Genomic DNA, 22,538 nt, shown 5'->3' with positions numbered 1-22,538 from the left:
AACTACTGGGCATTGTGGTCACTGGGACAGAGAAATCCACTTGGATAGAATCGTTCTGCTGGAAGCGCCTACTTCCAGCTCCTTCTTGCCTCTGATACCCAGGTCCTGATAAGGAACCGGATTGTACAGGCAGGCAATGACTAAACCTAAGTATGAGAGGACAATTCCAAACAGACATATTCAAGAAGCACCCTCACGGAGCCCTGGAACTACGAACATGGCATCACTAGACATGCCCTTATGCTAAGGTGCAGGCTGCATGAACACAGTGCATTCTGAGTCCAGGCCATCCCCCATGGAGACAACTTCCTCCAATAGTCGCTGCCAAAAGTGTCACATACACAACTGAAAGATGTATTACAGGCATCGGACTGGATCACTTCTTGCTGTCTCCTGTGGAGGAGTAGGAGCCCTAGATCAGGAGGGTCCATGGCATCCTTGCTGAGCTCAACTCAGTCTGAAGTCCACCTATGTGGTCTGCGAACACCAGTCCATGGATGAGAAAAGTAGTGGGATGTTGTGTGCCTGGCATCACCCTGAAAGTGCCCTGCCCCACATGTTGGCAAACCCTGGACATGCATTGCCCAAAGTGTCTCTGGGTCTTAGGTTCTCTCTGACATGGGAACCATGTGAAAATCCCACTTGCCAGGCAACAGCAAAGTGGCAGCCTGCCAAACCTTCCTCCCTGCCATGGTAACTTGAACCCAGGCCTTCTACTTAAACTAAAATCATGCCTTGCACAGAGGCCTGATCCACAGTGTCCACCCAATTCTGGCTATACAGCAAGGCAATCCAGGGTGGCCGTAGCCAACCAGTGGCAAATGGGGGGACTGACCCCATGTGAATCCTCCCACAGAAATCACTGATATTCCTTGCTTTACCCCCTCTCCAGGCCCGGGTTTCAAGTAAGGACCTCAGAGTCCAAGATGGGCACAGCTCAGTCAGGAACATGGCCAGAGTCTGCCTTCCTAAATCTCTGTGGGTTCACACCTCACACTTGCATAAGGTGACTTGTCCAGAACTCCTGCTGACCCACACAGGCCGAATGACACAGTCCATCCACTCACGAGGTACCCCTGATGAAAGGGTGCGTGGCCAGTCCACACTTTTCCCTGAAAGGCAGAAGGGGATGAAAGGACCTGAGAACAGAGCCCCCAGTGCAGCCCACACCTTGGATAGCAGCGAGTATACACCATACCAAAGGAAGATGGAGCTTGGGTACATTCTCCATGAGCAGCCTCTCCTGCCTGGGGACCACATCATGGCATGAGGGGTCTCAAATTCACCAGTCCCCAGGGTTCCTCCCCTGGAAGGCACTTGTTTACCCCAAGGTCCTCTTGACCCACTGTCACTAGGCTGGGACTCAGCGTAATCCTGTTGAGCATGATTTTTTAGTCATCATCTCTCTTCAAGACAGTATGAGGTCTCATCATCGACCCAACCAGAGGAACCACATCATGGGATATGGATTGCCTTGTCTCACCTCTAGAGCCTGGATGGATTGGCTTACCTTGGCAAGTCAGGGACTGCCAATGGGGTTGGCACAAGCAGCTCATGGGCTGCTGAGACCTTGAGCACAGCTCTTTCTCCAGGGGCACAGGAACCCACAGGGCCTTCCTCGCTGACATCATCTGTGGGACAGGAACAGGTAAGGTATGAATAGACAGCAGAGTCAGGCTCCAGGAACATTGGTTCCAGAGTGTGCTTTCTTCCCCACCAGCCCAGGTGAGGCTATCCAGGAGGCCACCCATGTTGGTGTGCAGGGTCTGGCAAGCTCCACCCCTATTATCCACAAACTTCTGGGTCTATTGGGCATGGGACCAGAGAGGCTCACTCAGGCTGGGCCACCCTGGTAGCTAGAAGGGGCTACTCCCATTGCTTCTTTCTGCCTTTGACCCCAAGGTCCTGGTCAGGACATAGGCTGGACAACCAAGAACTGGCACACATTGGCCCAGAGGATAGGTCACATGAAAGGCACCCAAGGAGGCACTGTGGGGCTCTGGATCTAAAACACCATTCTGACCATGCCTGGGTGCTCAAGTGCAGGCTGCATGTACACACTTCATACCAGCAGCTTGGGATGTGCCCACCAGAGACATTTCCTTTTCTAATCACTGCCTACTGCAGAACCATACATGGCCCACTCCTCCCATGGGGAATTTCTCCCTCCCATGGAGGAGCAGGAGCCTAGGCCCAGCAGGGTCCTTGGCATCTGGCATCCTTGCTGGGCTCCAGGCTTTCAGAAATCTACCCATGTGGTCTATGAACACAGGGCCTGTAGCAGGCAAGCTGTGGGGAATGCATGTACCTGGCACCACCCTGCAGGGTGAACAAGCAAGTGCTAGCACAGCCTTGGTATCTGAGACTGGTGACGTGACACACATCCAAGAAGGTTTCCTTGGGGCCCTAACTTACCATAGCTAACACTAAGGGCCAGGCTGCATGTGCACACTTGATCCTGGGAGCTCAGACTGTGTCCCCTAGAGACACATTCCTCCTTTGTGTTCCTCCTTTGGTGCAGTCATGTACATATCCCAGATATGGGGTACAGGCATGGGGCTGGGCCATGGCCTACTCCTCACTTTGGAACAGGAAACCTCCCATGGCAGAGAAGAAGCCTGGGCCCAGGAGGGGCTTTGTCATTATTACTGGGCTCAACTCAGGTTTAGGACCCCTCTGGGCCACAAACACAAGTCACTGACTGAGGTTAGCAGTGGAGATGAGACCACCCTATAGCACCATGGCCTGTGTGTCAGCATCCCCCTAATGTGTACTGGCCAGAGCATTCCTGCAGCCTGGGCTCCAGCGGCCCCATGATCCATGTAAAGCTCCCAGGCTTCCAAGCACCTGCAGAGTTGGCTTCCCCACCAAAACTCCCTCACTGCTTCGGTTTAGTCCTCCGCCCAGGTCTCCCAGGGAATATGATCTATGCCCTGTTCAGAGGGCTGATCTCTAGTGTCTGCCCACTTCTGGTCACATGAGTAAGGCAACTCAGAGCTGCTGCAACCCACCTTGGACAAGTGAAAGCACTGGCCCATGTGAACCCTCCCTCAAGAAACATTTCTATTCAATTCTTTGCCCCTGCACCAGGCCAGGGGGCCAGGTGAGTCGTTCTGCTCCTCAGAGCCTAGAAAGGCACATATCACTCACAGCACTGCCTGAGGTTGCCTTCTAGTGTTTCCAGGAGACCACTCAGGCTCCCATTAGATAACCTGCCCAGACCACCTGTTGCCCCACACAGGCCCAGCAATAATCCTCTAACCACTCACCTAGAAGCCCAGGTCAAAGGGTGCCTTCACCAGGCAGCTTGTCCCACTAAAAAAAAAGAAGGGGAAAAAAGGAGCTGAGAAAGAAGCCCCCAGTGCTGCCCTGCTAGACGGCAGGAAGCACACACCATGCCCAAGGAGGAAGGAGCTTGGGCTGCATCCAGCATGAGCAGCCGCTCATTTACGTGGGCCTCAACCAGGCTCAGGGGGTCAAAATGTCTGCAGTCCCCAGGGTCCCCTCCTCTGGAAGGCACCTGGTTACCCCAAAGTCCTCTTGCACCACAGTCACTAGGCTGGGCCTCAGCATAACCCTATTGAGCATGATTTTTAAGTCATCATATTTTTTCGAGACAGTATGAGGTCTCATCATCGACTCAACCCCAGAAAATCCCTGGCGCTATCCCACATTCAGGGCCTGGGTGGACTGGCTTACCTCCGGCAGTCCCAGAAGTTCCTTTTGCCAACCAGACTTGCAGCACCAGCTCTTGGGCCGCTGAGGCCTTACCACAGCCCTTAATCTTGGAGCGCTGGACTCCATAGTAGCTTCCTTGTTGCCATCACCCATGGGACAGGGTGTGAGTCTGGTGTGAACTGAGAGCAGGGGCAGGCAAGGGCACACTGGCTCCAGAGTGTCCTTTGGCTCTGTCAGCCAAGGTTAGGCTTCCAGGAGGCCACCCCTGAAGGTGTCTTGGTTCAGGAAAGCTCTGCCCACTGTGAAAGAAAAACACTGGGCCTGTGGTCACTGACCAGATAGGGGTACTCTGGCAGGGTCACCATGCCTGAAGCAGCTAACCCTATTGCTCCTTCTTCCCCCAAGATCTAGGTCCTGACTGGTACCCAGGCTGGAGATACAAGTGCTAGCCTGTCCTTGTCATCAGAGGACTGTCAGCATGAGGTGGTCCCAAGGATTCCCCATTGGAGATGTGGGCCTCCAACACGGTCTCCCCTTTCAGCCCCAGGTACTCAGGTGCAGGCCGTATACACACAATGCATCCCTGGAGCTCGGGCTGTGCACCTCAGAGACAAATTCCTCCTATGTTCACTGACCACCACAGTCCACCAGACATTCCCAAAACAGGGAAGAGGTTTTCTCCTGGACCATGGCCCACTCTTTCATGGGGACTTGGTGCCCCTCATGCAGGAATGAGAGCTCAGGACCAGGATGGGCACTGACATCCTTAATGAGCTAAATTCAGTCTAAGTCTATCCATGTGGCAAGTGAACATCAGACCTTGCCTGTGGCAAGTGGCGGGGATGGGGCATGTCAGGTTTCACCCAACAGGTGCCCTGGCTGGGTGCTGGCACTCACCTGTCTGGGTACTGGCTGCAGTGTCCCTGTGTCTTAAGCTGTGGACCCCTCAATGCCTGTAAAGCTCCCAGGCTGCCAGGCACCTGCAAAGCCAGCTGCCTTGAAAAACTCCCCTTACTGCTTTGAGTGGTCTTCTGTGGTATCTTAGCAATGTCCCCACAAGCAGGCCTGATCTCCAAGGAAGCCCCCAAGGACCCTGGCCAAACCAACACGGCATTCAGATTAGGCCTGGGAGCTCAGGAAAAGGCTGCATGCACACAGTGCATCCCGGGAGCTCAGGAAGTAGCTCCTCAGGGATACTTCCTCCCACGGTCACTGCCCCCTACCAAAAAATACACATCCCAAACAAGGGGTATGGGCATCAGGCTAGACCATGACCCACTCCTTCCATGGGGAATTGGTCCCTCCTGTGGTTTAGAGATGCCCAGGTTCATGAGGGTCCCTGGCATCTTGATGGGCTCAACTCATTTGGAAGCCCACCCATGTGGTGTGTAAAAGTGTCCCCCTGGACAAGGCAAGCCATGGGATCAATCCACAGGTGTCCTCACCTGTTACACTTAAGTCAGTGTTTGGCACCCCACTGATCGGGCACTGACTGGAGAGTCCCTGCAACCTAAACTCCAGTGTCCTTGTGACCCACGTGCAGCTCCCAACCTTCCCAGCACCTGCAGAGCCAGCTGCCCCATCAAATCTCCCTAGCAACCTTGTAGTGGTCCATGGTCAAGGCATCCTATGGAATCTAAGCTCTACTTTCATATGGAAACCCTATCACCAGTGTATGTATACTTCCATTCATACCAGCAAGCCAACCCAGAGGCCCTGCAGTGCACACTGGCTGAGTACTTGCTCTGCTCCACGTGACCCCTGCCTCAGGAACTGCCTCCAACCTCACGAGGCCCAGTGCTCACATAAAGTGTTCTGGATCTCAGTGCCCAAAGAAGCACAGTTCACGCACGAGCTTGGCCAGAGGCTGCTTCTCGTATCTCTGTGGGTCCACTCCAGGGGCTCCCTTGGCTCAACCACCAACACCCTCTGCTCCCATGCACTTGCCACATGAATCCCCACAATTCACTCACCTGGGACCCAGGACACAGGGGTGTCCTCTGGGCAAAGTAGGGCTCACTGATAGAAACAGTGGGGAGAAAGGAGTTGAGGAGGGTGTGCACAGTGTGGCTCAAGCCATCGGCCCATGGGGAGCACAAAGCCCAAGGAGGTAGGAGCTTTGGCAGAAACTGCTCATGTATCTTCTCATGCCTGGGGACTGTGACCTAGCATTGGTGGTCTTTGTTCCACGACTCAGGTTTGCATTGAGTGATCTGCCCTGACACCCAGTTCCCGAGAAGAGGCTCCATGATCCTTGGCATCTACACACCCGGGACCCAGGATGCAAGGGTGAATTGCTGGGCAGCAAATTCTACTGAAAAAGACAAGGGGATAAAAGAAGATGAAGGGGGAACACTTAGCAGGACATTTCAACGTGGCCAGCAAGGAGCAAACCCCAAGCCCAAGGAGGAAGAAGCTTGGTGAATTCTGCTCGAGCAGCCAATCCTACTTGGGGACTGCATCCTGGCCTGGGGATCCTTGAGGTGTCCAGGCCCCAGGTTTTCTTCCCTTGGAAGGCATTGTGGAACCCAGGGTCCTGCTGCACCGCTGTCACTAGGTTGGGCCTCAGCGTAATCCTATTGAGCATGATTTTTAAGTCATCATCTCTCTTCAAGACAGTATGAGGTCTCATCATCGACCCAACCACAGGAGCCACACCATGGGACCCCATTGCCACTATTTCACCTCTAGGGCCCTGGAGGAATAGCTCACCTCAGGCAGTCAGGGACTTTTCCTTTGCCAATGGGGCTGGTACCAGAAGCTCATGGGTCATGGGCCTTGACCTTGGCCTTGTCCCAGGTACACTGGAACCCACAGGAGCAGAGGGAAGAGGTCAGCTGTGAGTAGACAGCAGGGGCAGGCTCAAAAAATGCTGGTTCCAGATTTTGACTTGACCCCATGGGACCAGATAAGGATTAGCAGGCATGATAGGGTCAGAGAAGCTCCTATCACCTCGCTCACAAACTGCTTGGCCTGTAGGTCACTGCACCAGAGAGGGAAGCTGCTTCCCCCACTGCTTCTTCTTGCAGGTGTCCTGGCCCATGGCACTTAAGTCAGTGGTCAGCATCCCCCTGACCAGGTACCGGCTGGAGCATCCCTGGAACCTAAGCTCCAGCACGCTTGCGACCAACATGAAGCTTGGGCTGCCCAGCACTTGCAGAGCTGGCTGTCCCGCCAAACAAACTTCCCTCCCTGCCTTGGTGTGGTTCACGACATCCAGTGAAATCTGAGCTGCATACCCAGAGACCCTATCCCTAGTGTATGCATACTTTCAGCCACAGAAGCAAGAAAAACCATATGCCCTGCAGCTCACACCGGCCATGTGGTGGCACTGGTCCCAAAGGAACCCTCCCTCAGGAACCATTGCTAACCTCATTTTGCCCAGGGATCATATAAGGCATTCTGGACCTCAGTGCCTAACGGAACACAGCTCAAACAGGAGTGGTGCCCAAGGCGGCTTCCTGTACCTCCATGGGTCTGCTCCTAGGGCTCACTTTGGCTCAACCACCAAGACACTCTGCTTTCACGCATGCCTCATGAAACTCCATCATCAACTCACCTGGGACTCTAGAAGCAAAGGTGCCCATGAGCAGCAGGTCTCACTAAAAAACACAATGGGATGAAGGATCTGAAAAAGGTGCACCCAGTGTGGCACAGCCATGGCCCACAGGGAGCACAAACCAGGTCAAAGGAGGTAGGATCCTTGACATACACGTGACAAGTATCTGCCCATGCCTGGGAACTGTGACCTTGCATAGGTAGCCTCGGGGTCTGCAGTCACCAAGATCTCCTCCCCTGGAAGGCATGTGGGGACTCTGGGGTCCCTTGTACCACTGTCAGTAAGCTGGGCCTCAGCGTAATCCTATTGAGCATGATTTTTAAGTCATCATCTCTCTTCGAGACAGTATGAGGTCTCATCATCGACCCAACCTTAGGAAGTACACCACAGAATGTCCCTTCACCACCCCAAGTTCAGGGCCTGGATGGATTAGCTTACCATTGGAAGCATGGATGTTTCCTACTCCAATAGGCCTGACACCTTCAGCTGCTTGGGCCTTGATGACAGCCCTTGCCACCATGGCAGTGGAACCCACAGGGGCTTCCTTTGGTGACATCATCTGTGGACAAGGAAGGATATAACTGTGAACAGACAGAGGGAACAGTAGAGTACCCTGGCTCAAGTTTAGGCTTTGCCCCTACCAGTCCGGTTGAAATTGCCAGGAGACCATCTTTTAGGCGTGGTGTTTTGACAAGTTCCCCAACCTCGCGTGCGAATGGCTGGGCCTGTCAGACATTGGACCAAGAGGAAACTCGGGATGGGTCTCACTGAGAGATGTGGCTTCCTCCAATGCTCCATCCTGCCTCAGTGACCCAGGTCCAGGCCAGTACCTGAGATGGACAAGCAAGCACTGACATAGCCTTGGCATTTGAAAACTGGTCATAGGAGAGGCCGGCAAGATGGCGGAATAGGAAGGGAGCACACTGATAGTCTGGGGAGAGATGGTTTGATAAAAGTGGAGATACTGCAGGTTCAAGGAAGAGTAGGGGAGGAAACAGCAGAAGAAACTCTTCCGGAACGCGTGACTCACAGCGGACCTGCGTGGAGAGCGTGGGAGCTCACAGTTCGGGACATCAGCGGCAGACTCAACACACCAGCGCTGGAACGCGAGGTGAGCCGAACCTCAATAGCCCGAGACACCGGCAGGCAAGCGGAGAGAGGAGACTAGAGGGAACGACCCCCGGGGGGGGAAGTTCACAAGGCTAACTGGAAGAGAGAGAGAGAGAGAAAAAAGGGTGACTAGTACGGACACGGGTTTCTCTCTCTCCGCTCACCTCTCAAGGGCGAGCAAGACAAAGAGCAGGCGCCATCTTGGACATACGTCATAAGCAGAGCGACCTCAGGTCTGCACCGGCCCTGAGCCTAGCAGAAAAACCTGACTCTGGGCGGGGCGAATTAACAGGAGATTAGGAGCTAGTAAATTTGTGGTGCTACTGAACTGAGACTGTGAAAAAAGAGACGGTGGGGGAGAGAACTCACGGAATTCACGTGAGCACTCTCCAGAGACGCTACAATTCCGTAACTTTGGCAACCCAGTGGGAGGCTGAAGGAGAATTTGAGCCCATTCTGAGGGCCGAACAGATTCCCTGTGGGGATCTTGGGAAAGAGCTTCCGATCTCTGGCTCCTGTGGGTATATCATTTGCCTGCTAACTACCTCCAACTTCGTTCAGCTGTGCGGAATTACTTCCCTTTTGAATCAAAAAAAAAAAAAAAAAGAGAGAGAGAGAGAGATTTACCACGCCTAACCTGGGAGTGTCACCTTTGGCACACCAAACAGAGCTCTCAGGCCACACCCATCTCAAGCCCTAAGGCTCCATCAAAAACAGATAGTCCACTTAATCTAGAGTCATAGTATAACAAGAAAAAGCACCACAGTGAAGAAACCAAATATCTCCAATATGCCAAATAACAAACGCAAAAACCGAGGTAATAAAAACAAGGAAGTCACCATGACGCCCTCAAATGAAAAAGACACCCCAATTCAAGATTATAAAGATGATGACATAGAAGAAATGCAAGAAGCAGATCTCAAAAAATTGATAAGAACATTAAGAAGTTCTCAAAAACAAATTCTTGAACTACACAAATCCTTAATGGACAAGATAGAAAATCTCTCTCGTGAAAATGAAATATTAAGGAGGAATCAAAATGAAACGAAACAACTAGTACAACAGGAAACTGTGATAGTGACTGAAGTGAAGAATTCAATAGATCAAATGAAAAACACAATAGAGAGCCTTACAAACAGAATGGGTGAAGCAGAAGAGAGAATATCGGACTTAGAAGACAGAGAACAGGAAAGGATACAGTCAGACCAAAGAAAAGAAGAGGAAATTAGAAATCTGAAACATATTGTCGGGAATCTTCAGGATACTATTAAAAAACCCAACATTCGGGTTCTAGGAGTTCCTGAAGGCATGGAGAGGGAGAAAGGATTAGAAGGCCTTTTTAGTGAGATATTAGCAGAAAATTTCCCAGGTTTGGAGAAGGACAGAGACATCCTAGTACAGGAAGCCCACAGAACCCCTAATAAACACGACCAAAAGAGATCCTCACCACGACACGTTGTAATTAAACTCTCCACAGTGAAACATAAAGAAAAGATCCTAAAATGTGCAAGAGAGAAACGTCAGATTACTCTCAGAGGATCTCCAATCAGACTCACAGCTGACTTCTCATCAGAAACTCTAAAAGCTAGGAGGGAATGGCGAGATATAGCCCAGGTACTAAGAGAGAACAACTGCCAGCCCAGAATATTATATCCTGCAAAGCTATCATTTGTGAATGAAGGTGAAATAAAGACTTTTCATTGCAAACAGAAATTGAAAGAATTTGTTGCCACTCGTCCAGCCCTGCAAAAGATGCTTAAAGATGTGTTACACACAGAAACACAGAAACACGGTCATCAATATGAAAGAAGGTAAAGGAAGGAAACCAAGGAAGGAAAGCTCACAGCAAAAGATCACAGGGAATTCAAAGCATATATTAGAACTTATCTTTGGCAAATGGCAGGGCAAAGTTACCACTTATCATTAGTCACTTTGAACGTGAATGGCCTGAACTGTCCAGTTAAAAGACACCGATTGGCTGATTGGCTTAAGGAACAAAACCCATCTATTTGCTGCTTACAAGAAACACATCTTTCCAACAAAGATCCATACAGACTGAAAGTGAAAGGCTGGAAAAAGATATACCATGCCAACAGAAATGAAAAAAGAGCGGGCGTAGCCATCTTAATATCGGACAACATAAACTTTACCACAAAAACTGTTAAGAGAGACAAAGAGGGACACTATATCATGATTAAGGGATCAATTCAACAGGAAGATATAACAATTATCAATGTATATGCACCTAACTACAGGGCACCAGTTTATCTAAAAGATTTATTAACGGACTTAAAGGGAGACTTAGACCCCAATACAGTAGTACTGGGGGACTTCAATACTCCACTCTCAGAAATAGACAGATCATCCGGTCAGAAGATCAACAAGGATACAGTAGATTTAAACGACACTATAGCCCAAATGGATCTAACAGATATATACAGAACTTTCAATCCTACAGCTAAAGATTTTACATTCTTCTCAGCAGTACATGGAAGCTTCTCTAGGATTGACCACATACTAGGCCATAAAGCGAGTCTCAGCAAATTCAAAAGAATTAGAATCATACCATGCAGCTTCTCAGACCATAAAGGAATGAAGTTGGAAATTACCAACTCAGGAATCCCTAGAGCATACGCAAACACATGGAGATTGAACAACATGCTCCTGAATGAACAATGGGTCATAGAAGAAATCAAAAGAGAAATCAAAAACTTTCTGGAAGTAAATGAGGATAACAGCACAACATACCAAAACTTATGGGACACAGCAAAAGCAGTGTTAAGAGGAAAGTTTATATCAATAGGTGCCTACATCAAGAAATTGGAAAGACACCAAATAGATGAGCTTTCAATTCACCTCAAGGATCTAGAAAACCTACAGCAAATCAGACCCAAATCTAGTAGGAGAAGAGAAATCATTAAAATCAGAGAAGAAATCAACAGGATTGAATCAAGAAAAACATTACAAAAAATCAGCCAAACGAAGAGCTGGTTTTTTGAAAAAATAAACAAAATTGACACCCCATTGGCCCAACTAACTAAAAAAAGAAGAGAAAAGACCCAAATCAATAAAATCAGAGATGAAAAAGGAAATGTAACAACAGACACCACAGAAATAAAAAGAATCATCAGAAATTACTACAAGGACTTGTATGCCAGCAAACAGGGAAACCTATCAGAAATGGATAGATTCCTGGACACATGCAATCTGCCTAAATTGAACCAGGAAGACATCGAAAACCTAAACAGACCCATAACTGAGACAGAAATTGAAACAGTAATAAAGGCCCTCCCAACAAAGAAAAGCCCAGGACCAGATGGATTCACTGCTGAATTCTACCAGACATTTAAAGAAGAACTAACTCCAATTCTTCTCAAACTATTCAGAACAATCGAAGAAGAGGGAGTCCTCCCAAATTCTTTCTATGAAGCCAGCATCACCTTAATTCCTAAGCCGGGAAAAGATGCAGCACTGAAAGAGAATTACAGACCAATATCCCTGATGAACATAGATGCAAAAATCCTCAATAAAATTCTGGCCAACAGAATGCAACAACACATCAGAAAGATCATCCACCCAGACCAAGTGGGATTTATCCCTGGTATGCAGGGATGGTTTAATGTGCGCAAGACAATCAATGTGATACACCACATTAACAGACTGCAGAAGAAAAACCATATGATTATCTCAATAGATGCCGAGAAAGCATTTGATAAAATACAACACCCGTTCATGATGAAAACTCTAAGCAAACTGGGTTTGGAAGGAACATTCCTCAATACAATCAAAGCAATCTATGAAAAACCCACAGCCAACATCCTATTGAATGGGGAAAAGTTGGAAGCATTTCCACTGAGATCTGGAACCAGACAGGGATGCCCACTCTCACCACTGCTATTCAATATAGTTCTGGAGGTTCTAGCCAGAGCTATTAGGCAAGAAAAAGAAATTAAAGGGATACAAATTGGGAAGGAAGAACTCAAACTATCCCTCTTTGCAGATGACATGATTCTGTATTTAGGGGACCCAAAGAACTCTACTAAGAGACTATTGGAACTCATAGAAGAGTTTGGCAAAGTAGCAGGGTATAAAATCAATGCACAAAAATCAACAGCCTTTGTATACACAGACAATGCCATGGCTGAGGAAGAACTTCTAAGATCAATCCCATTCACAATAACTACAAAAACAATCAAATACCTTGGAATAAACTTAACCAAAGACGTTAAAGATCTCTACGATGAAAATTACAAAACCTTAAAGAAAGAAATAGAAGAGGATACCAAGAAATGGAAAAATCTTCCATGCTCATGGATTGGAAGAATCAATATCATCAAAATGTCCATTCTCCCAAAAGCAATTTACAGATTCAATGCAATACCAATCAAGATACCGAAGACCTTCTTCTCAGATCTGGAAAAAATGGTGCTGAAATTTATATGGAGGCACAAGAGACCTCGAATAGCTAAAGCAATCTTGTACAACAAAAACAAAGCCGGAGGCATCACAATACCAGATTTCAGGACATACTACAGGGCAGTTGTAATGAAAACAGCATGGTACTGGTACAGAAACAGATGGATAGACCAATGGAACAGAATTGAAACACCAGAAATCAACCCAAACATCTACAGCCAACTTATATTTGATCAAGGATCTAAAACTAATTCCTGGAGCAAGGACAGTCTATTCAATAAATGGTGCTGGGAAAACTGGATTTCCACGTGCAGAAGCATGAAGCAAGACCCCTACCTTACACCTTACACAAAAATCCACTCCACATGGATTAAAGACCTAAATCTACGACCTGACACCATCAAGTTACTAGAGAACATTGGAGAAACCCTTCAAGATATTGGCACAGGCAAAGAATTTCTGGAAAAGACCCGGGAGGCACAGGCAGTCAAAGCCAAAATCAACTATTGGGATTGCATCAAATTGAGAAGTTTCTGTACTGCAAAAGAAACAGTCAGGAGAGTGAAAAGACAACCGACAGAATGGGAAAAAATATTTGCAAACTATGCAACAGACAAAGGGTTAATAACCAGAATCTACAAAGAGATCAAGAAACTCCACAAAAACAAAACCAACAACCCACTTAAGAGATGGGCCAAGGACCTCAATAGACATTTTTCAAAAGAGGAAATCCAAATGGCCAACAGGCACATGAAAAAATGTTCAAGGTCATTAGCAATCAGGGAAATGCAAATCAAAACCACAATGAGGTTTCACCTCACCCCGGTTAGAATGGCTCACATTCAGAAATCTACCAACAACAGATGCTGGCGAGGATGTGGGGAAAAAGGGACACTAACCCACTGTTGGTGGGAATGCAAACTGGTCAAGCCACTATGGAAGTCAGTCTGGAGATTCCTCAGAAACCTGAAGATAACCCTACCGTTCGACCCAGCCATCCCACTCCTTGGAATTTACCCAAAGGAATTTAAATTGGCAAACAAAAAAGAGGTCTGCACCCTAATGTTTATTGCAGCTCAATTCACAATAGCGAAGACCTGGAACCAACCTAAATGCCCATCAACGATAGACTGGATAAAGAAATTATGGGATATGTACTCTTTAGAATACTATACTGCAGTAAGAAACAACGAAATCCAGTCATTTGCAACAAAATGGAGGAATCTGGAACACATCATGCTGAGTGAAATAAGCCAGTCCCAAAGGGACAAATACCATATGTTCTCCCTGATCGGTGACGACTGACTGAACACCAAGAGGGAAACCTGTTGGAGTGAGGTGGACACTATGGGAAATGGTGGCTTGATCAGCATAGCCCTGACTGTTAATGAACATCTAAATACATTATCCCTCTTAGTAGTTTTTTTTATCTGTTCTACTTAATATGACTGGTTTAGATCTGTAATTGATGCACAGTTATTCTTAAGTGTTGAAAATTAACTGAAATGTGATCCCTGTTGAACATGGTGGTGGGAATGGGAGAGGGAAGAGATGTATAATTTGGGACATGCTCAGGCTGACTTGCCCCAAGTGGTGGAGTTGGAAGCATACCAGGGGATTCCAATTCAATCCCATCGAGGTGGCATGTACCAATGCCATCTCACTGTTCCAGGTGATCAGTTTCAGTTCACAGTTGGTCATGGTGAAGGGACTGGGAGTCAAAGGGAGCACATAGACAAGTCTAGTACCTGCTAACGCTAACTGATGGAGTAAATAAAGGGGAGAGTGATCCAACATGGGAAGTGAGATACTCAGCAGACTCATAGAATGGCAGATGTCCTAAATAGCACTCTGGCCTCAGAATCAGCCCTAAAGGCATTCGGAGCTGGCTGAAAAGCTCATGAGAGTATTTCAGGCATGGAAAGCCAAGACACTCTGGCAAAAGATCTCTGCGAGTGAGATCCCAGTGGAAAGAACAGGCCATCAAAGAAGGAGGTACCTTTCTCTGAAGGGAGGAGAGAACCTCCACTTTGACTATGAGCTTGTCTAAACAAGATAAGAATCGGAGAACTCAGAGGGCTTCCATAGCCTTGGAAACTCATGACTGGAGCATAGGGAGATTACTGATGCCATAGACAGGAGTGTCAATTGGTAAAGTCAACAACAGGAGTCACTGTGCACTTACTCCTCATGTAGGATCTCTATCCTTAATGTGCTGTACATTGAGATTTAATGCTATAACGAGTACTCAAACAATATATTTCACTTTGTGTTTCTATGGGGGTGCAAACTGTTGAAATCCTTACTTAATGCATACTAAACGGATCCTCTGTAAAAAAAAAAAAAAAAAAATTATCAATTCCCAACTTGACTCTCACTGGGATCAAACATGACAATAGGTCTGCTCTGATTTCATCATCATTTTAAAAAATCATCTATTATTTTTCACTTTATGTTTCTGTGTGGGAGCAAACTGTTGAAATCCATACTTAATGTATACTAAGCTGATCTTCTGTATATTAAGATAATCGAAAATGAATCTTGATGTGAATGGAAGGGGAGAGGGAGTGGGAAAGGGGAGGGTTGTGGGTGGGAGGGACGGTATGGGGGGAAAGCCATTGTAATCCATAAGTCGTACTTTGGAAATTTATATGCATTAAATAAAAGTTTAAAAAAAAAAAAAAAAGAAAACTGGTCATAGGAGACACATTCAAGGAGACACCCTTTTGGTCCTAGCCCTAGAAACTTGGCATCCCAGTCCAGGCCAGGGTGCTGAGGGCCAGGCTGCATGTACAGACTGGGTCCTGGAAGCTCAGTCTGTGGCACTTGGAGATACATTCCTGCTGTGGTCACTGTCCCCTGGACACAGCTTACTCAGGAGCACTGCCTGAGGCTGCCTTCCTTTTTCTCTCCGAGTCTACCCCTCAGGCTCCCATTGGGCGACAATCCAAGCACACACCAAGCCAAAGGAGGGAGGAGCTTGAAGTGCATCCACACAAACAGTTGCTCCTACCTGCAGACTTCGACCTGGCCTGGGGTGGGGGGCAAAAAGGTTTTCAATCTCCAGGGTCTCCTCTCCTGGAAAGCACCTGATTGTCTAAAGGTCCTCTTGCACCACTGTCACTAGGCTGGATTTCAGCATAATCCTATCAGCATCATTTTTAAGTCATCATCTTTCTTAGTGCCATACCACCTCCAGAGCTTGGATGGATTGGCTTATCCCTGGGCATGCACCAATGTTCCATTCACCAATGGTGCCCACACCATTGGTTCATGTGCCACTGAGGCCTTGACTACACCCTTTGCTCCCAGGGCACTGGATGCTGAAGGGGCACCCTCTGCTAACATCATCTGCAAAAGGCATTGGCGTGAATGGACAGGTTAGGGTAAACTTGTTCCAGAGAGTACTTTGACTCCATCAGCCCATAGGAGTCTTCCAAGGAGGCAGCATCTAAAGGTATGGTTTCTCAGGTAAGCACTGCCCACCTCACCGATAAACTGATGAACTCTTGGTCACTGGCAGAGAAGGCCACTTGTGCCATGCAGCCTTCCAGAAGCACTTTACACATTGATCATTCCTGTAGCAGCAGAACAAATCTGGGTTGGTACTCTGGCTAGACATGACAGTAGTAGCATTGCCTTGGCATCAGAGGACCAGAAACTTGAGATGCACCCAAGGAGTCCTCATGGGACCCTGGGCCTACCACATGTCCACATGTCAAAGATGGGGTATGGGCATTGGAGTTCGCAATGCCCCTTTCCTCCCGTGTGGAATTGGTACCTCCAAGCAGAGTGGAAGCTCAGGAACAGGAGGGGTCCTGGCATCCTCTCCTGTCTCAACTCACTTGAAGCCCACTCATGTGGCTGGGAAGTCCAGCCCATGGAAGCAGCAAGTCAGCAAGTGGTGGGATGTGGTATGTCTGGTACCACCATACAGGTGCTCTGCATCAGGTGTTGGTACCCTGCAGACTGGTCCCTGGCCAGAGGTTCCCTGCATCATAGGGTTCTGTGGACTGTGACCCACATGGAACTCCCAGGCTGCCAGGCACCAGCAGAGGTGGCTGCCCTGCCTAACCTCTCTCCCTGCCTTGCTTTTTTCCTCATCCTGGGGCCTCCTTAGAGTTGAGAAACACCCCTACACAGGCCTGATTCTTCTTGTCTACCCACTTCCAGCCAAACCGGCAAAGCAACCCAGAGTTACTGAAGTACACCTAATACTAGTGGGGAACTGGCCCCACATGTGCCCCAGCCAGGTACCATTGCCATCCCTTGCTTGACCCACGCCCCACCAGGTGTTTGTGCAAGCTCTTTCCCTTCCTCATAGTCCTAAGGGCACAGCTCACTCAGAAGCATAGCCCAATGCTGCATTGCTGGGTTTCCATAAGTCCAACCCTCAGGCTCATATCAGGGTGGTCTGTTCAGATCCTCTGATGCCCCACACAAGCCATAAGGTCCTGCCATCTACTCACCTGAGACCTGGGATAGAGGTCACACCATCAGCTTGGCTCACTGCAAGACATGAAAGGAATGTGGGGAGGAATCTCCAGTTCAGCCCCACAACTAAGCAGAGGGGAGCACACACCAAGCTAAAGGGGATTAGGTGTATCCTGCAGGAACTTCTGTTCCTTCCTGGTGACTGTATCTGGCCTAGGAGCCCTCAAAGTTTCTAGTCCCCAGGGTCTTACACCATGTAAGGTACCTTGCCACCCCAGGGTGCCCTTGACCCAGTGTCACTAGCTTGGGCCTCAGCATAATCCTATTGGGCATGATTTTTAAGTCATCATTATTCTTCAAGATACTATGAGGTCTCATCATTGATCCCACCCTAGCAACTACCCCATGGGAACATGTTGCTGCCATCCCACTACTAGGCTCTGATGGATTGGCTTACAGTGGAAGTTATTGATATTTTCTTCTCCAACGGGTCAGGCCCCATTGGCACATGGGCCACTGGGGCATTGACCACAGCCCCTGCACCCTGCACTGATTCTCAAAGGTTCTCCTGTGGCTACATCATCTGTGAGACAGAGAAGGGGACAAGTGTGAACATACAGCAGAGGCAGACTAGGATACAGTGGTTCCAGTACATGCCTTGGCCCATTTGACTCAGGTGAGGCTTCCCAGGTGCCTACACCCATTGATATGCTAGGGTTGAGCTAGTTCCACCCACCTCATCAGAAACGGATGTGCATCTTGGTTACTGGGACAGAGAGTACCACTTAGGCAAGACTGTCCTGCCAAAAGCAGCTGCCCCCACTGCCTCTTGCTGTCCCAAGACCCAGGTCCTGACTGGAAATCAGAATGGAGAAGTAAGCAAGGGCCTGGCCTTATTATCAGAGTTGTGGTCCTGCAAGACTTACACAAGGAGGCCGCCATGGGTTTTGGGCTTACCAACATGGTGCATTCCTATAGACCTCTACTTGAGGGGCAGGCTGTGTGCACACACCACATCCCAGGAGCTGAGTCTGTGCACCCTGCAGATACTTTCCTCCAGTGTTTATTGCTCACCTGATTATTGTACATATCACAAAGTTGGGGTACAGGTGCTGGGCTGAATCATGGCCCATTCTTTCATGGAGCTTTAGTGTTTACCATGGAGCAGCTAGAGCCCAGGTACTGAAAGCTTCCTACCATCCTCACTAAGCTCAGGTGAGTCCAAAGCCCACCCATGTGGCCTGCGAATGCCAGCCCCTGGATGAGGCAAGTTGTGAGGATGGGGCATGCCTGGCAGCACTAACAGGTTACATACCTCATTTGTATCAGCCCAATTATAGGGCACTGGCCTGAGCTTCCCTGCATCCAGGGCTCCAGTGGTCCCATCACCCACATAAAACTCCAAGACTGCTTGGAACATGTGGAGCCAGATAGCCTGCCAAACGGTCCTTGTTGCCAAGTGTGCCCATGACTTGGGACTCCTAGTGAATCTCAGCCCTGGTCCCACTCTGTGGCCTGATTCCCAGTGTCCACCCACTTCTGCCTACATGAGCTAGGGCAGCTGAAGTCCCAAAGGCCAAGTGATAACAGTGGCCTCAGGTGACCTCTCTTCATAGAAAAATTTCTATTATTCTATTGACTCCAAAATAGGCCCAGGGTTTTTCAAACAATCAATACATGAAAGACCTAAGGAGCACAGTTCAGACACATGCATGGCCTTGGGCTGCCTTCCTGTGTTTTCGTGGTTCCATCCCTGAGGCTCACTACAGGTGACCTGCCAGGACTCCCTGCTCCCCCACACATGCACAGTGACACCCTCCATCCACTCATCTAGCAAAACAGTCAAGATAGTGCCGTGGCTTGCAGCTTGTCTTGCTGAAAATCACAAGAGGCAGAAAGGAGCTGAGGAAGGATTCCATAGTGCAGCCCTGCAACATGTACAGCACGGAGTACAAGCCAAGCCCAGTGAGGACAGAGCTTGTGCAAATCCTGCACCAACAGCCTTTCCTATTGGGGACAGCATCATTACTTGGGAGGCCTTGATCTCCAATACGCAAAATCTCTCCTGGAGGAATCTGATTCTGCAAGCTCCCCTTGTACCACTGCCTCCAAGCTGGGCCTCAGCGTAATCCTATTGAGCATGATTTTCAAGTCATCATCTCTCTTTGAGACAGTATGAGGTCTCATCATCGACCCAACCCTAAGAACCACACAATGGGAAGCCCCTGGTGCCATCCCATCTCTAGGATCTGGATGGATTGGCTTACCTCAGGTACACATTGACATTTCCTTCACCAGTGAGTTTGCTAACTCCAGCTCATGGGCCACTGGGGCCTTGACCACAGCCTTTAAACCAAGGGCACTGGGGCCACAGGGGCTTCCTCAACTCAAATCACCTGCAGCATGGTGAGGGGACTGGGTGTGAAAAGACAGCAGGGGCATGATCTGGCTACATTGCTCCAGAGCACCATGTTACCCATTCAGCCCAAGTGAGGCTTCTCAGGAGGCTACCCGTGTAGATATGGAGCTCAGGCAGGCTACCACCTGTTTTCTCACAAACTGTTTGGCATATTGGTCACACTGCCAGAGTACTCTACTTGGGATGGGTCACCCTGCTGGAAGTGGCTTCCCCTACCATTTTTTCTGGCTGTTACCTGGCCTTACATGCAACTGCTGGCATGGCCTTCAAGTGGCAGACTGGTGGCATGAAATGCAACCAAGTCTTCCCTGGTGGGACCCAGGGCCTACCAACATGGCATCCCTTTCCAGGTCTTGGAGCTCATGTGCAGGCTATGTACAAGCATTACATCCAAGGAGCTATGCTTGTGCATCAGGGAGATACCTTCGTCTTATGGCAGCTACCCACAATAGTCCATATACATCCCTAAGGTGGGGAAAGGGCATCAGCCTGGGCCATGGCACACTCTTTAAAGGGACCTTGGTACCTCCAAAGAAGGAGCCCAGCCTGGGACCAGGAGATGTGCTCTGGTGTCCTTAATGGGCTCTACTCAGTGGAAGCCTACAAATGTGGCCTCTGTTTCCAATCCCTTGAAAAAGCAAGTGGCAAGGATGGTGCATGCATGGCACAACCCTGTAGGTGCCATGGACCACGTGTTGGCACACCCCTGACTACCAGCTTGAGCATTCCTGCTTACGAGGCTCTAATAGCTCTCTGACACACATAAAGCTGCCAGGCTTCTAGGCAGCTGCAGAGCCAGCCACCTTACCAAACCTTCCTCATTTCCTCAGTGTGGTTCATGACCCAGGTATCCTTGCAAATCTCAGCACTGCCCCCACTCTGTTGCTTGATCCTCAGTGTCTATACATGCCAGCAAGGCAACGCAGAGCAGCGGTTGCCCACCAAGGCTGAGTGGAGGCATTGGCTCCACATGAGCCCTTCCTCAGGAACCATTTCCACACTCTCTTGGCCCAACAGCAGGCCACAGGCTTAGGTTAGTTGATTTGCACCTCTGAAGCCTACAGATGCAAAGCTCAATCAGGAGAATGGCTATAGGTCCACTCCTCAGTCTGCAGTGGGGTTACCCACCAGACCCCTGTGGTCTCATACATCACAAATGACACCCTCATCCACTCACCTAGAACTCTTGTTGAAAGGTGCCAGGCCAGGCTGCTCATCTCCCTGAAAGACAGACGGAGACCAAGGTGCTGAGGAAGGAACCCCCAGTGCAGCTCTGCAACTTGGAAAGTAGAAAGCACACACCAAGCTCAAGGAGGAAAGAGCTTTTTCATATCATCCAAACAAGCAGCTCTGCCTGGGGCTCACATTCTGTCTGGGCAGCCTGCAGGTCCCCAGGTTCTCCTCCCCTGAAAGGCACATGGTTACCCCAAGATCCTCTTGCACCACTGTCACTAGGCTGGGCCTCAGCGTAATCCTATTGAGCATGATTTTTAAGTCATCATCTCTCTTCAAGACAGTATGAGGTCTCATCATCGACCCAGCCACAGGAACCACAGCATGGGAAGCCTTTGGAGCCATCTACTTCAGGACCCAGATGGATTGGCTTACCTGGGGCGGTCCAGGGGGCTGGCACCAGCAGCTCACGGTCCACTGAGGCTTTGATACAGCACTTGTCCCTGAGGCACTGGACCACACAGGGGCTTCTTTTCGTGACTTCATCTGTGGAAGAGGATAGGGTGGGTGTGAACAGACAGCAGGGACAGACTAAGTACACAAGCACTGGGACATGCTTTGGACATGTAGAGCCCAAGTGAGGCTTTCCAGGAGGCCTGTCATGTGGGTGTGGCTTGTTGGCAAGCTCCATCCACCTTTCCCAAGAACTGCTGGACATCTTGGTCACTGAGCTAGATATGGCTACTTGGGCTAGGTTACACTACAGGAAGTGACTTCAACCACTGCTCCTACCTATACCCAATTCCCTGGTTTCAGCCAGGATCTGGGCTATAAGGAGCAGGTATTGGCAAAGAATTGCGCTCAGAGGACTGGTCATATGAGATACACCAAAGGAGGCCATGGTGGGGTCCCAGGCTTAATAACAAATCATCACTGCACACGCCCAGGCATTCAGGTCTAGTTTGCATGCACACACTGGATTCCCCCAATTTTAGCTGTGTTCAGTGGAGATACCTTCCTCTGTGGTTCCAGTTCACCTCAGTCCTGTATATGTCTCAAAAGTGGAGTATGGATATTGGGCTGGACCATCATCTACCCCTAAGATGAGCCTTGCTACTTATCATGGAATAGTGGGAATGAGGGCCCAGAGGGAACTTTACTGGGCTCAACTCAGTCTGATGCCCACCCATGTGACACATGATTGAAGGCCCTTGGATGTGGAAATTGATCAGGATCTTGAATGCCTGGCAGCACCCCACAGGTGCCAGGGCCCATGTGTCAGCAACACTTGACCAGGTAGCTGATCGAGTGTCCCTGTGTTCTAAACACCGGTAGCCAGGCAAACCACTTAAAGGTCCAGGCTTCCAGGTACCTGCAAAGCCAGCTACCCCTCCAATATCCCTCTCTCTCCTTCTGTTTGTTCACATTGAGACCTGCAAACAAACCTAAGAAGTGCCTGCACTTGGAGGTCAGATCCCCAGTGACCACCCAATTCTTACCAAACCAGCAAGGCAACTCAGAGCCAGTGTAGCCAACCCTGGCCAAGTTGCAGCACTAAGGCAACGTGAATGTTCCCTCAGAAAACGTTTGCATTTCTTATCTGGCATGCACCAATAGAGGTACAGTAAAGATATTCTGGACATCAGAGCACAAAGTGCAGAGCTAAATAAGTAGCAGTGCTTGAGGCTGCCCTCCTGTGTTTCCGTGGGTCGATACCTCAGGTGTGACAGGTGACCCACCCAGCACTCC

General features: G+C 49.2%; 1 long non-coding RNA gene and 7 other non-coding genes across 8 annotated transcripts in view; all 8 read right to left on the bottom strand.

Annotated features, from left to right (window-relative positions):
• LOC103351271 (uncharacterized) overlaps positions 1 to 22,538 on the bottom strand; it is a 159,936-nt gene that overhangs the window by 40,472 nt on the left and 96,926 nt on the right. Inside the window, exons 23-31 of the long non-coding RNA XR_016217283.1 lie at positions 21,225 to 21,335; positions 20,794 to 20,837; positions 7,676 to 7,796; positions 7,238 to 7,280; positions 6,391 to 6,515; positions 5,652 to 5,992; positions 3,700 to 3,977; positions 3,270 to 3,315; positions 1,511 to 1,631 (exon numbers count right to left, since the gene is read on the bottom strand). This is a non-coding gene — a long non-coding RNA (uncharacterized LOC103351271). The remainder of the gene's footprint in view (positions 1 to 1,510; positions 1,632 to 3,269; positions 3,316 to 3,699; positions 3,978 to 5,651; positions 5,993 to 6,390; positions 6,516 to 7,237; positions 7,281 to 7,675; positions 7,797 to 20,793; positions 20,838 to 21,224; positions 21,336 to 22,538) is intronic.
• On the bottom strand, positions 1,359 to 1,439 carry LOC127483935 (small nucleolar RNA SNORD115). The gene has a single exon (XR_007910726.1). It is a non-coding gene; the product is annotated as a small nucleolar RNA SNORD115 (small nucleolar RNA).
• On the bottom strand, positions 3,562 to 3,642 carry LOC127483951 (small nucleolar RNA SNORD115). The gene has a single exon (XR_007910742.1). It is a non-coding gene; the product is annotated as a small nucleolar RNA SNORD115 (small nucleolar RNA).
• Positions 6,239 to 6,319, bottom strand: LOC127483898 (small nucleolar RNA SNORD115). Its single transcript, XR_007910689.1, has one exon. It is a non-coding gene; the product is annotated as a small nucleolar RNA SNORD115 (small nucleolar RNA).
• On the bottom strand, positions 7,525 to 7,605 carry LOC127483911 (small nucleolar RNA SNORD115). Its single transcript, XR_007910702.3, has one exon. It is a non-coding gene; the product is annotated as a small nucleolar RNA SNORD115 (small nucleolar RNA).
• LOC127483950 (small nucleolar RNA SNORD115) lies at positions 17,504 to 17,584 on the bottom strand. The gene has a single exon (XR_007910741.1). It is a non-coding gene; the product is annotated as a small nucleolar RNA SNORD115 (small nucleolar RNA).
• LOC127483934 (small nucleolar RNA SNORD115) lies at positions 19,313 to 19,393 on the bottom strand. The gene has a single exon (XR_007910725.1). It is a non-coding gene; the product is annotated as a small nucleolar RNA SNORD115 (small nucleolar RNA).
• On the bottom strand, positions 21,075 to 21,155 carry LOC127483899 (small nucleolar RNA SNORD115). The gene has a single exon (XR_007910690.1). It is a non-coding gene; the product is annotated as a small nucleolar RNA SNORD115 (small nucleolar RNA).

Source organism: Oryctolagus cuniculus, chromosome 12 (genome assembly GCF_051225735.1).
Source record: "Oryctolagus cuniculus isolate XC-2025 breed Fujian yellow rabbit chromosome 12, ASM5122573v1, whole genome shotgun sequence".
Classification (NCBI taxonomy): domain Eukaryota; kingdom Metazoa; phylum Chordata; class Mammalia; order Lagomorpha; family Leporidae; genus Oryctolagus; species Oryctolagus cuniculus.
Note: the sequence above shows the minus strand (reverse complement) of the source record. Positions and strands in the feature narration are given on the sequence as shown.